Below are 13233 nucleotides of genomic sequence, written 5' to 3'. Positions count from 1 at the left end.
AGTTTATATTTGGATAGCAGTTTACAGTTTATGTAGATTATTCCAGAGTAATGTATGCAGATCACACTCATGAGAATCAAGTGAAGTGATGTGATAAATCATGTGTTAAAGTGGTGAAATGCATGGAATTCGTGTGTGTGTGTGTGTGTGTGTGTGTGTGTTTGAAAGGCTTATTAGCTTCAAAGTTGGAAAAAGATATATAGCACAGAACATGTTGGCAACTTAGAAATCAGGTTAATCATGGCCATTTACAAATTGCTACATTTCTCCTTCTCATCAGAAGATTTATCTAAGAAATAGTCTGAGAAATCCATTACAACAAGTATCTAATAATGAATTCCAAATTCCAGTAGTTATTTTTAGCAAACATTTATTTAATGCCTCTGGATTTATTGGGGGCTGAATTATTCCTCCAGGGGAATGGAGACAGACCTGTAATAGTTCCTCTACCTAGGGAGACATTGGCTTCCAGCTTGTTATATTTTGGGGCAAAAGCTAAAATGAATGCCTTTGCTTTCTGAGAGCAAAGACCACAGGAAATTTTTAAAGGATGCTACTGGGTCACTTGTATTTGTACCATAGGAACCTGCAGCAATTAAAGAGCTGACTGCAGAAACCTCAGGGCCTAGAGTACTTTCTTTATTATTGTAGAGTTATATATATCTTGGACTGTGTTGATGAATGTCTTACTATCCTTTTAAGCAAATTGATTGGAGTACAAAGCACCATGTGCTTAACTGGTATCTACTTAAGTATTTCCCATTATCAGCTAAAAAATAAAGAGACAATGTACACATATTGGACTGTACTAGTTCCATTTTTGTTTTTGTTTTCCTCAATTTGTGCTTGTAGAAAGGGCTTGAATTTTGCCCTGTTATAGGACAGAGATGAATTATATTATTTTGAGACATAAATTAGTGCTATCCTCACAGTTCCACTTTTCTCATTATGACCACCAGGGATAATGGAATAAAAGAGATGGTTAGAAGATCAAGTCTAGAGTTGGCTCCTAGGAGAGGAATAAAGTCTCCAAATCCTATTTCACATTGGGAATGGAAGATGACCATTTGGTCTGGGCATGAAAGAGGACCGTAAGGGTTCCAGTCCAGTGTGAGGAGGGAAGCAGAGTGGCAGAACTCTCTAAGCAGAGATGATTCTTTTAGAAGTCCTGGGCCAGTGCCTTGGTTCCAGTGAGGTTGACTGGGTAGAAGCAGGATCACAACAAATGTAAACTTGATGTGAATAAGCTGAGGTAGTTTCATTGATCAAGTCAAAGCAGGAGGTGAAGGAAACTAAGCTTCTATTTATGCAGTACTCTATCACCTGGTGTGAATGAGGCTACCAATATGTACAAATGGAAATGGCTTTGGATAGAAGGTATATTCAGTGGCAAAAAAAAAAAAAAAGAATTAATTTAACCATGAGATAAATGAATTGTAGCTAGTTAAAAAGGAAGAAAATATTTTTGTTCAGGTTAGTTCATACTGAGGTTGATAGGAGAATGATATCTGATTGGAATGGTGCTATTCTTTGAGGTAACATTTCAGAATGTCTGTGTGAAGAGCAGCCCCCTTTATGTTATAGTGGAATGTCATAGAAAGGGACCTGTTGAAATGGTCACTCAGACATGAAATATTTATTTTTAGAAAGTTTAGCTTCCTTTTTTAATGGTTAAGATTGTAAATTTTACTTAATTATTTATTTCAAACATTATTGTTATTGGTATATAACGTGTAAGTTTAAGCCGTACAGCATGATGGTTTAATACAAGTATATATTGCAAAATGATTACCTCAATAAGGTTAATTAACTCTGCCATCTTCTCACATAGATACCATTTGTGTGTGTGTGTGTGTGTGTGTGTGTGTGTGTAGTTATAACATTTAAGATCTACTTTCTTAGGGCACCTAGTTGAGCATCGATTCTTGATTTCAGCGACATGAGATCAAGCCCTGCATCAGGCTCCATGCTCAGCAGGGAGTCTGCTTAGGATTCTCTCTCTCCTTCTTCCTCTGCCCCTCCCCTCCACACTTTCTCTCTCTCCAAAATCAGTCAATCAGGGTTTTTTTTTTTTTTAAAAATCTACTTTCTTAACAGCTTTCAAATACGTAATACAAAACTCTTAATTATAGTCACCGTGCTGTTTATTAGCATCCCAGAGCTTATTCATCTTATAGCTGGAAGTTAGTACCCTTTAACCAACATGCTTCCATTTCCCTCACCCTCTAACCTATGGTAACCATCACTTTTCTCTGTTTCTATGAATTTAGCTTTTTTATACATGTGAGTGATATCATAATACTGTTTGTCTTTCTATGCTTGACTTATTTCACTTAGCATAATGCCCTGAAGGTCCATCCATGTTGTTGCAAATGGTAGGATTTCCTTTTTTTTAATGGTTGTATAATGTTCCAGTGTGTATGTATACCTCAATTTTAATCCATTCATTATTGATGGATCCTCAGGTAGTTTCCCTGTCTTGGCTGTTGTGAATAATGCCTCAGTGAACATGCGGGTGTATACACCTTTTTGAAATGATGATTTCATTTCCTTTGGAAAGGAAGTAGGATTGCTGGATTATTATAGTTCTATTTTTAATTTTTTGAGGAACCCCCATACTGGTTTCTGTAGTGGATGCACCAATTTACATTCCCACCAGTAGTGCATAAGGGTTCCTTTTTCTCCATAACCTGGTCAACACTTGTTAGTTCTTATCTTTTGGTAATAATCATTCTAACATGTAGGAGGTAAAATCACATTATGGTTTTGATGTGCATTTTCTTGATGATTAGCGATGTAGAGCATCTTTTCATGTACATGTTGGCCATTTGTATATCTTCTTTGGAAAAATGGCTGCTCAAGTCTTTTGCCCATTTTGATCAGATTATTTTTGCCATTAAGTTTCTTATATATTTTAGGTAAATGATTTGCAAGTATTTTCTCCCATTCCATAGGTTGCTTTTTCATTTTGTTGCTTATTTCTTTTGCTGTGTAGAAGCTTTTTAATTTGATGTAGTTCTACCTACTCTCATGGTACAAAAAATATGATAAGGCAAAATCTGTAAAATACTAGAATTTGGTGGCTCTGGAGTATAAATATTTTGGAGTTCTTTGTACTGTTCTTGTAAGTTTTCTATGCCTAAAAAGATTTCTAAAACACTGTAAAGGGGTGGTCCATGATGGTGGCATAGGAAGATCCTGACTCCCCTCCTACCAGAGATACAACAGATCTACAACTACATATGGAACAATGCCCTCTGAAAAAGACCTGAAAACTAGCTGGAAGCTTCTCACAAGAAAGACTAAAAGGGCTGCACTGAGATAGGTAGGAGAGGCAGAGCCACAGTCTTACCAAAACCCTACTCCCAGCACAGGATCTCACAAATAAGGAGTTTCCCCCTGAGAAGTGATTAGTTCATTTAATACCTATCTTCCTCGGACTCTTCCAAAAAAACTGAAAAGGAGGAAACACTAATATACTCATTTCCTGAGGCCAGCATTACCCTGATACCAAAACCAGAAAAGGACACCACAAAAAGAGAGAACCAACATTCCAAATGAACATAGATGCAAAAATCCTCAACTAAATATTAGCAAATGAATTCAATATTATATTAAAAGGATCTTACACCATGATCAGGTGGGATTTATTCCAGAGATGCAAGGCTGGTTCAATATCCACAAATCAATCAATGCAATGTATCACATTAACAAAATGAAGGATAAAAAAATATGATCATCTCAATAGATGCAGAAAAAGTATTTGACAAAATTCAGCAACCATTTATGTCAAAAACTCTACAAAATGAGTATAGAGGAAATGTACTTCAACATAATAAAGGCCACATATGACAAGCTCACAGTCAACATCATACTCGGGTGAAATGCTAAAAAGTAAAAAGCTAAAAGCTAACAACAGGAATAAGACAGGTGTGCCCACTCTTGCCACTTTTATTCAACATAGTATTGGTAGTACTAGCCAGAGCAATTAGGCAAGAAGAAGAAATAAAAGGCATCCAAATTGGAAAGGAAGATGTAAAACCATCACTCTTTGTGGACATGAGTTTATATATACAAAACCCTAAGGACTCCATTAAAAAACTGTTAGAACTAATAAGCAAATTTTGTAAAGTTGCAGGGTACAAAATCAGTATACAAATTTGGTTGTTTCTATGTACTAACAATGAACTATTAGAGAAATTAAGAAAACAATCCCATTTACAATTTCATCAAAAAGAATAAAATGCCTAGGAATAAATTTAACAAAGGAAGTGAAGGGCTTGTACACTGAAAATTAAAAGACATTGTGAAAGAAATTGAAGTAGACATAAATAAATGGAAAGATATTCTGTGTTCGTGTATTAGAAAAATTAATATTGTTTAAATATCCATATTGCCCAAAGCAATCTACAGATTCAGTGCTAACCCTAATAAAATTCCAATGACATTTTTCATAGATAGAATAAAGAATCCTAAAATTTATATGTAACCACAAAAGATCCTGACTAGCCAAGCAGTCTTGAAAAATAACAAAGCTGGAGGCATCATACTCCCTTATTTCAAACTATATTACTTAGTAATCAGAACACCATGGTATTAGCATAAAAACAGGTACATAGGAACAGAATATAGAGCCCAGAATTAAGCCCATACATATATGGTCAACTAATTTACAACAGAGAAGGCAAGAATATATAATAGGAAAGGGCAGTCTCTTCAATAAATAGTGCTGGAAAACTGGACAGCTATATGCAAAAGAATGGAACTAGACCACTGTCTTAAAGCATTCACAAAAATTAACTCAAAATGGATTAAATACTTGAATCTAAGACTGTAACTTTCAGAAGAAAAATAGATAGTAAGTTTCTTGGCATCAGTCTTGGCAGTGGTTTTTGGATCTGACTCCAAAATCAAAGGTAATAAAAGCAAAAATAAACAAGTGGGACTACATCAAACTTAAAAGCCTCTGCACAGTGAAGGAAGCCATCAACAAAATGAAAAGGCAACCTGTGGAATGGGAGAAAATATTTGCAAATGATATATCCCACAATTGTTTAATATCTAAAATACATAAAGAACTCCTACAACTCAATAATGAAAAAACCAATCTATTAAAAAGGGCTCGAATGAACATTTTTCTAAAAGAGACATATAGCTGGCCAAGAGGCACATGAAAAGATGCCCCAAATCACTGATCATCAGGGAAATGCAAATCAAAACCACAATGAAATATCACCTCACACTGGTTAGAGTAGCTATTATCAAAAAGTTAAGAAATAACAAGGATGATGAGGATGGGGAGAAAAGGGAACCCTTGTATACTGTTGGTGGGAATGCATATTGGTGTAGTCACTATGCTAAACAATATGGAGATTGCTGAGAACAACTACTAGAACTACTGTATGATCCAGCAATTCCATTTTTGGGAGGGTGTTGAATATAGCTTTGCATTCTCCTTGGCAAATCCTATCCAGGACTATGCCACCCAGCATAATTTATATGAAGATGCCACAGAAGCTACTTGTTTGAAACCTAAACCTGAAGAAACACAAGAAGTAAACCAGACCAATTTCTCTCATGATTATAGATGTAAAAATACTCATAAAATAATGCAGTTGAAAAGGTGGTGCATATTAAATGCATATCAGGCTACAACCAAGATTTTATTTCAAGGTTAAGCAGATGGTCAGTATTAGAAACACATAACTCACTTAATCAATAGATCAAAGAAAGATTAAATGTAGTTATTTTAATATAGTGCCAAGTATATTTGATAAAATTCAGCATTAATCCTGATATAAACTTTGTTTTCTAAAAATATATTTCCTTAACATGAAAAAGCCAAATCATACTCAAATATTAAAAGCCCAAAGCATTTCCATCAGAATCAGAATTCTCCCATTCAATAGGGGATACAATAATGCTACATTTCAGAGTTGTTGTAAGAAGAGAAAAAATGCTGAGAATAGCTAATAAGCATACATGAAATAAGATGGAAGTAATGAAATCAAGTATATAAGTCATTACACTAAATGTGATTGTACAGAATTTTCCTATTACACACACACACACACACACACATTCTCACATACTTGAATTATTGGTAATTTGCTGGTATGAAAGACAAGACATTTAAACTTGAGTATCAGACTGTATTTGATCCAAAGATACTCAGTTCACATCATAAAGGCTCCATAAATGTTACACCATGCATGCTTCTTTGGTTAAAGGCATATAATCATAAGAGCTTTAAAATATGTATGATATTATGGGCTACTTTATCATTATGATTATTATTAAGATTATTAGTTACCTAAATAGGGACATAAGCTCAGTACATACCAAGGAAATATTGACATATCTTTCATGTAGATGAGTTATGAATGATGTAGTATGAAATGACCAGGTAGAGAGTAATTTTTACTGGCCAGAAGATAATTCCTGAAACACAATTTTTTTTTTTTTAAAGATTTTATTTATTTATTTGACAGAGATAGAGACAGCCAGCGAGAGAGGGAACACAAGCAGGGGAAGTGGGAGAGGAAGAAGCAGGCTCACAGCGGAGGAGCCTGATGTGGGGCTCGATCCCATAACGCCAGGATCACACCCTGAGCCGAAGGCAGACGCTTAACCCCTGTGCCACCCAGGCGCCCCACTGAAACACATATTCTTGCTAGTATTGGAAAAAGTCCATAGAATGGCATTTACAAAGTAAATAATTTATATCATCTTCTTGCCCTACAAAATGCTTGAAATATCTTAGGTCAAGCTGTTAGGTGGTGAGAAAAAATTTTAAAAAGATAAACCACAAAACTCTGACATAATAAAAGTCAGTAAGAGATAAAAGACTGCTAAATTGTTTCTCCAACAAAATATATACAAAGCAGAGAATATGCTTATGAGATACAAAATTCAGACATTCTTTAAAAAATATTCTATGACATCAAATTACTTATATGGCTTATTAGTTCATTTCTGATGCAGGCCATGTCTACTCACATTCTTTTAACTACTCCCTTTCATAGGAGTTTCCTTTCTTTATTATACTTCCCACAATTGTAGATTAAGATTTTGTGAGGTTTTTTTTTTTTTTTTTTTCCTCAATGTCTACTTCTCTTACGGGACTCTGAACTTAAAAAGAATGCTTGGTTTGTACACAATTGTAATCTAGAAATTAGCAGAGGGCTTGGCATAGAGTAGTACTACATCCACGTTTACTGATGGATGAACCAATAAATATATGAACTGGTCACGTCAGAAAATTGAATTGTTAATATATGTAAATAATTAGATTGCTCCCCAGACAGCCTTCACCCCACCCTTATTCTTTGGTGATTGACAGATTAAAATAAAGAGATTGCTTTTATGATTGTCTCTTCACTAGGACCAAACAAAATTGCTGGTACCAGGATGAAATAATTTTTTATTAAGGCCGCATGGATGAAAGAAATGACTACCTGGTGTGTTTAGGCTGGGCATTAGTATGATGACCATAATTATGAGTTGGGTCTGACAATTGATTTAAGTGGCTATTTTTAAAAAGATCATGAAAAATTCATTACAACTAAGGAATAATTAAGTGGGTAAACCCATGCTGTGGAAGGAGAACTATGGAGAATGGCTATAATTCATATTTAATGTGGTTCTGGTATTTTTTTTTCCAAACCCTCCCCATTAGAATAATGGACCTGTGGTATAAGTGAGCATTTCTTCAAATCTTAGGAGGGAAGCTTCACTTTTCTATATATTATTTTACTTTGATATTCTCCATTGTTCTACTTCTGAGTTCTGCATTCTCTATTGCCTAACTGTACCAGAGCTTTTGTACAAATTACAGGTAGTTCTCTGTCTTCTTTTGTAAATGCTCAAATTTACACACATTAAGTTCTAAGTACATAGTTTTTATTAACTATATTTCTATAACTCTAGATATCACCAATCTCAGATGCATAAAAAATACATGAAAGTCCCCAATGTTCTTTGAGAGATCCTTGCAAGTGGTTACTTGGCTCCTCCAGGAATGGTTCTTATGAATTTTGCTGTGTCCTCTTGGCCTGTCTTCATCTGTTCCCTGTTGCAAGGAACTGCAGTGAGAATGAAAAGGTTTTATTTTCTCCCTATTTCTTCGCATTTTGGTTAGAAAGAAGAAAGCATCTCCAGGATTGACTGTAATCTGAATATTGCTCTGATTTAAAATGTGCCTGGGATTTTGTTTTTATTCAGGTTTGGAAAGGCCAACAGATTGGGAGATGATTGCCATTATAACGATGGCTTGTTACTCAGAGTTGCCAAGAGGAGGGGGAATGCCATGCCATGCAGAGCCAATGAGGAAACAACAGTGTTGGTCAGGAGACAGAAGGAACAAGGCGGGGGAAATCATTGGTCAAATTCTTTATTGTGGTTTCCATGGGAAGAAATAGGTGAGTCAGGATAAGCAGCTTAGTAGGGTCGAAAAGGACTGGATAGTTTGAGTAATTTTGGCAGTCTTTGGGCTGTCCAGGTGTTCCCTAATTTTCCAGTTTATGGCCTTGGGGTGATTTAGAGCAGGGGGGATATTGGCTTGGTGTATGGGAGTTAAATAAAGAAGGTGGTCAGAAGTATGGGCTCTGGATGGGTTGGTTTGAAAATCAAAGGTGTGGCCTTGTTAAGTTGTTTGCTATCTCTAAGAATTGGAGTCATGGAAGGGGTAGTCTCTCCCCAGTCAGCAAGACCCCAGATGCCAGAAAATACAGAAAACAAGAAAATATAGTAACTATATGCTCTTTCACCACGTAATTGCAAGGTATTCCTGACCTGTAAGTCTCTTCCTGGTCACACGTATCACTACCTGCTGCAACAAATTTATTTATTATCTTTCAACATTTTCACGTCCATTATTCATTGATTTCATGCCCATGGTTCAGGTATTAGAGATAAAATATGATAATGCCATCAACCAGGCTATATACTTTATGTAGACTGATAAAAAGTTATTTAAAAAATCGAATCTTAAGGAGAAACCAAAAGCATTTAAATTATTGCTTCTGTCAGTATGTAAAATCAGTCAGAGTCATTTTAGTTCCTCATGGCTGTAAAAGCTCTGAACTATGGAACTAAAGAGCAAATTCTGATTTTCTGTCCGGTTAAGATGGCGGAGGAGTAGGGGATCCCTTTTTCAGCTGGTCACCTGAGTCGAGTTGGATAGGTACCAGACCAGCCTGAACATCCACGGAATCAGCCTGAGACGCAGGGAGATACACCTGGATCTCTACAAATGAACATCTCCAGCGCTGAGTATTGAGGTACGAAGTGGGGAGCCCTGAAACCGCGCACAGATATCGGAAGATAAACAGAACGGGGAGGGAGCCGCCGTGATCGGGCGCCGGGAAGTAGTAGCCACCTGCATGGGGAGCGGGCTGACTTGCGGACTGGCACCCGCGAGACAGCAGACTGAGACCGTGAGCTGGGGAACGCACATGCGACCAGAATGAAACGGAGCTCCGGTGCACTCACTGGAACCAGACTGAGACCGGGAGCTCTGGAGCACGTGGGGGAGGCTGGCGGCTGGCGGCTGGCAGTGTTAGAAAAACAAAGGACAGAGACGCACCAGCGCTGGAAGTGAGGGCTGGGACGCCGGGTGTGGGGCACACATCCCGGGATGCTGCAGGGTTGAGCAGCACCAACAGAAACAGAGTTAAAGTGGCCAGAACATCAATGGAGAACAGTACGCTATCCCTCTGTTCTGAGACAGAGGCTGAGATTCGGCCACTGCTGCTCTGACTCTCAGAAGAGGCACAGCAAACCGCCAGGGAAAGCCACCAGAGAACAAAAGCCTGGAAATACCGGCTCACAGTATGCCCATCCACATCCCCCCTCGCAGGGGACCCGGAGACTCTACCCAAACAGGGTTGCCTGAGTATCTGCGTGGCAGGCCCCTCCCCCAGAAGGCAGGCTGAAAAATCAAGAAGCCCACATCCCTAAGATTCCTGTAAAACAAGGGTACACGGCCTGGGTCCCAGTCAATAATTTGGGCTGTGGACAACCCCGCAACCTCTCCTCATCAGAATGACGAGAAGGAGAAATTGCCCCCAGCAAAGAAAAGACAATGAGTCTGTTGCCTCTGCCACAGAACTGATGGATATGGATATAACCAAATTATCAGAAATGGAATTCAGAGTAACAATGGTCAAGATGATGTGTAGACTTGAAAAATGTATTAACGAGAATGTTAATGAGAACATAGAATCTCTAAGGGCGGAAATGAGAGCGAATCTGGCAGAAATTAAAAATGTTATGAGCCAAATACAGTCAAAACTAGATGCTCTGATGGCCAGGTTGAAAGAGGCAGAAGAACATATCAGCAAATTGGAGGATGGGTTAGTAGAAGAGAAAGCTAAAATAGAATCTGGACTCAAAAAAATCCATGCTCAAGAATGTAGGTTACGGGGGATTACTGACTCAATGAAATGTTCCAATGTCAGAATCATCGGCATCCCCGAGGCGGTGGAGAAAAACAGAGGTCTAGAAGAGATATTTGAACAAATTGTAGCTGAAAACTTCCCTAATCTAGCAAAGGAAACAAACATTCATGTCCAAGAGGCAGAGGGGACCCCTCCCAAGCTCAACCACGACAAACCTACGCCACGTCACATCATAATGCAATTCACAAATATTAGATCCAAGGATACAGTATTGAAAGCGGCCAGGGCAAAGAAATTTCTCACATACCAAGGCAAAGGCATCAGAATTATGTCAGACTTGTCTACACAGACCTGGAATGAGAGAAAGGGTAGTGTGGGCATTTTTAAAGCTCTTTCAGAGAAAAACATGCAGCCAAGGATCCTTTATCCAGCAAGGCTGTCATTCAGAATTGATGGAGAAATAAAGGCCTTCCAGAATCGCAGTCATTGACCAATTTCGTAACCACGAAACCAGCCCTAAGGAGATATTAAGGGGGGGTTCTCTAAAAGTAAAAAGGCCCCAAGAATGATACAGAACAGAAAGTCACAATCGATAGAAACAAAAACTTTACTGGCAGCATGGCATCATTAAAATTGTATCTCTCAATAATTAGTCTCAATGTCAATGTGAATGGCCTAAATGCTTCCATAAAATGCCACAGGGTTGCAGATTGGATAAAAAGACATGACCGATCCATTTGCTGTCCACAAGAGACTCATTTTGAACCTAAAGATACATTCAGACTGAAAGTAAAGGGATGGAATACCATCTTTCATGCCAATGGACCTCAAAAGAAAGCTGGGGTAGCAATTCTCATATCAGACAGATTGGATTTTAAACTAAAGACTATAGTGAGAGACACAGAAGGGCACTATATTATTCTTAAAGGATGTATCCAACAAGTGGATATGACAATATCTAATATATATGCCCCCAACAGGGGAGCAGCAAGATACACAAGCCAACTCTTAACCAGAATAAAGAGACATATAGATAAAAATACATTAATAGTAGGGGACCTCAACACTCCACTATCAGCAATAGACAGAGCACCGGAGCAGAAAACCAACATAGAACCAAGAGCTTTGAATGCCATACTTGACGAGTTGGACCTCATAGCTATATATAGAACACTAACCCCAGAACCAAAGAATACTCATTCTATTCTAACGCCCATGGAACATTCTCAAGAATAGACCATGTTCTGGGTCACAAAACAGGTCTCAAAGGATAACANGAGTTGGACCTCATAGATATATATAGAACACTACACCCCAGAACCAAAGAATACTCATTCTATTCTAACGCCCATGGAACATTCTCAAGAATAGACCATGTTCTGGGTCACAAAACAGGTCTCAAAGGATAACAAAAGACTGAAATTATTCCCTGCACATTCTCAGACCACAAAGCTTTGAAATTGGAACTCAAACACAAGGAAGAATTTGGAAGAAAATCCAACACTTGGAGAATAAGAACTATCCTCCTCAGGAATGGNGGCTAAGAACCATCCTGCTCAAGAATGACTCGATAAACCAGGAAATCAAAAAACAAATTAAACAATTTATGGAGACCAACGAGAATGAATACACAACGGTCCAAAACCTATGGGATACTGCAAAGGCAGTCCTAAGGGGGAAATACATAGCCATCCAAGCCTCACTCAAAAGAATAGAAAAATCTAAAATGCAGTTTTTATATTCTTACCTCAAGAAGCTGGAACAGCACCAGAGGGACAGGCCTAATCGATGCACGAGGAAGCAGTTGACCAAGATTAGAGCAAAAATCAATGAATTAGAAACCAGGAGTACAGTAGAGCAGATCAACAGATTTAGGATCTGGTTCTTTTAGAGAATTAATAATATTGACAGACCACTGGCAAGACTTATCCAAAAGAATAGAGAAAGGACCCAAATTAATAAAATTATGAATGAAAAAGGAGAGGTCACAACCAACAGCCATGAAATTGGAAATATTATTAGAAACTTTTATCAACAGCTTTATGCCAATAAATTAAGCAATCTGGAAGAGATGGAGGCCTTCCTGGAAACCTATAAACTACCAAAACTGAAAAGGAAGAAACTGATTTTTTAAACAGGCCAATTAATTATGAAGAGATTGAGTCAGTGATAAACAACCTTCCAAAAATGAAAACTCCAGGCCCAGACGGTTTTCCTGGGGAATTCTACCAAACANGGTTTTCCTGGGAATTCTACCAAACATTCAAAGAAGAAATAATACCTATTCTCCTAAAGTTATTTCAAAAAATAGAAAGAGAAGGAAAGCTACCAAACTCATTCTATGAGGCCAATATTACCTTGATCCCCACACCAGGCAAAGACCCCATCAAAAAGAATTACAGACCAATTTCTCAACAAATCCTGCCTAATAGAATCCAACAGTACATTAAAGGGATTATCCATCATGACCAAGTGGGATTCATCCCTAGGATGGAAGGGTGGTTCAACATTTGCAAATCTCTCAGTGTCTTAGATTTTATCCAGAAAGAAAAATTCAAAAATCATATGAGTCTCTCAATAGATGCAGAAAAAGCATTTGGCAAAATACAGCATCCTTTGCTGATTAAAACCCTTCAGAGTGTAGGGATAGAGGGTACATTCCACTATCTCATAAAAACCATCTATGAAAAGCCTACAGCAAATAACCTTCTCAATGGAGAAAAGCTGGAAGCCTTTCCCTTAAGATCAGGAACATGACAAGAATGCCCACTCTTGCCACTACTATTCAACATAGTACTAGAAGTCCTTGCAACAGCAATCAGACAACAAAAAG

Source organism: Ailuropoda melanoleuca, chromosome 10 (assembly GCF_002007445.2).
Source record: "Ailuropoda melanoleuca isolate Jingjing chromosome 10, ASM200744v2, whole genome shotgun sequence".
NCBI lineage: Eukaryota > Metazoa > Chordata > Mammalia > Carnivora > Ursidae > Ailuropoda > Ailuropoda melanoleuca.
Note: the sequence above shows the minus strand (reverse complement) of the source record.